The sequence below is a fragment of the Sinocyclocheilus rhinocerous genome, unplaced genomic scaffold, assembly GCF_001515625.1.
Source record: "Sinocyclocheilus rhinocerous isolate Xijiao unplaced genomic scaffold, SAMN03320098_v1.1 scaffold4099, whole genome shotgun sequence".
Lineage (NCBI taxonomy): Eukaryota > Metazoa > Chordata > Actinopteri > Cypriniformes > Cyprinidae > Sinocyclocheilus > Sinocyclocheilus rhinocerous.
This window is the reverse complement of record NW_015646394.1, coordinates 256,964-259,188: the sequence shown is the minus strand read 5'-3', so window position 1 is coordinate 259,188 and position 2,225 is coordinate 256,964. Positions and strand designations below refer to the sequence as shown.

General features: G+C 34.8%; 1 pseudogene; it reads left to right on the top strand.

Annotated features, from left to right (window-relative positions):
* The window catches only part of LOC107707765 (UDP-glucuronosyltransferase-like), a 10,288-nt pseudogene extending 8,396 nt beyond the window's left edge, over positions 1 to 1,892 (top strand).
* The last annotated feature ends 333 nt before the right edge of the window (positions 1,893 to 2,225 follow it).

Here is a 2,225-nt window from a genome sequence, read left to right as displayed (position 1 = left end):
TAAACGAGTCATGGGTCTGAGTGCAGTTATTGGATAGCACTATATTGTAGACAGATTGGAGATTAATCCTAATAAACATGCCGCTACAATTAAAACCATTACATTAAAATACATTTAAAACAGTGTATTTCAATAATTTCAGCAGCGTGCAGATCCTCGTTTATGTCAGACTGTGGCGACAGCAGCGCTGACAGTCTCTTAGCTCGCTCACCTATCCTACCATATAGCCTATCTATAATAACGGAAAACATGTAGTTTTTATGACATAATATGTCGTTATTACGAGAAAAAATATCTCGTTTTAACAAGAAAAGATGTCATTTTAACGAGAAAACATCTTGTTATTACGAGAAAAGATGTTGTTTTAACGAGATCATTGTTGTTTTAACAACACGCATTTTTAGAATTTATGCGCATCTTGGCGTTTCCATCCAGCAGGTTTTTTTTATGCGATAATTCAAAATGCGCATAAAAATAGATGGATGGAAACAATGAGATGCCCCTTAGTGTTTACAGTATGAAACACTAGGGGAAAGAAGACACTTTTTGTATGGCTGTGCACTGATTGAGTACATGTACAGTAAATGAACATACTTTCCAGAAGGCCAACAATTCACTAAAAATGTTTTTTTTATTGGTTTTATTTTATTGGTTTTTGTTAAATGTGAGCCAAAATCATCACAATTAAAAGAACCAAAGACTTAAACTACTTCAGTCTGTGTGCATTGAATTTATTTAATACACGAGTTTCACAATTTGAGTTGAATTACTGAAATAAATGAACTTTTCCACGACATTCTAATTTATTGAGATGCACCTGTACATGATGTTTGAATTATCATGCCATATTATAATTGACTTCATCATGTCAACTGCTAACACACTATTACACTGAATGTGTTTTCCTTTAGGCCATCCTAAGGTTAAGGCTTTCATTACACATGGTGGATCACATGGAATCTATGAAGGAATCTGTAATGGGGTGCCAATGGTGATGCTTCCTCTGTTTGGCGACCAAGGGGATAACGTTCAGCGCTTAGTGTCTCGAGGAGTTGCAGAATCCCTGAGTATCTATGATCTGACCGCAGAAAAACTGCTGGTTGCATTGGGAAAGGTCATTAATGACAAAAGGTAAACATAATCACGATTAGCCTGTGCATGAAATCAGTTTATGCACTGATGCAATTGTTTATATTCATGCCACATTTATTATTGAACTCAAAGTGGAATATTAGTCCTTATTTAGAGTATTGCACTGTAAAAACTATCCTTTTTTTAGTCTTTCTACTTCAAAATTTCACATTCAATTTAATTTCGCTTTTGTAATTATTTGTGAAATTTACTAGCATTTTCTGAGTGAAAATTGTTTCAAAGCATACCACACACCAAAATGTTTTCAGTGTAGATTATTGTAAGGACTGCAGTAGTTTTGTATACAACAAAATCTAAACATACTTCCTCCATCTTTGACTCAACAGCTACAAGGAGAAGATAACAGAGCTTTCAGCTATTCATAGGGACCGTCCCATTGAGCCTTTGGACCTGGCTGTGTTCTGGACTGAGTTTGTTATGAGACACAAAGGGGCAGCGCATCTCAGACCTGCAGCCCACGAGCTGAACTGGATTCAGTATCATTCTCTGGATGTCATTGGCTTTCTCCTTCTCATTCTAGTGACTGTTATTTTTGTGACTGTCAAAAGTTGCATGTTCTGTTTCAGGAAGTGCTTCAAGAAAACTCAGAAAAAGAAGAAGGAGTAGATATATTAAGTCATCATTTTGCAATGTCTGTTTTTGTGGGGTGATTGTATAGAGACTTGTTTAATCTGTGTTTTTATAACTTGAATACCTCCATAACCTGGATCAGTGACTTGAATAAAGCATTACAAAACCTACTCACAAATGTTGTTATTTTTGGTTACTGTTATTTCAAATCATTATAAACAAATTCATGAAAAGATTGTTAAAAAAAGTTAAGACAGTATTTTAACTAATTCTTGAAGACAACTCTGATCATGAATCTTCTTGCTTGGTTATCCCTAAAGTTAAGATCATTAGTTTAGATAACATGACATAATGGTGCTTTGCAAGTTGGTCTGAAGTTTACTTAGCAAGTTAAAACAAGGATAATAATATTATTGCTGCAAATCCTCATTCAGAGAAGCAAAATGACCAGGGTTATTGCAACACCAAGTTTTATAGCTTTTGACACGGAGTATGTGTAATAT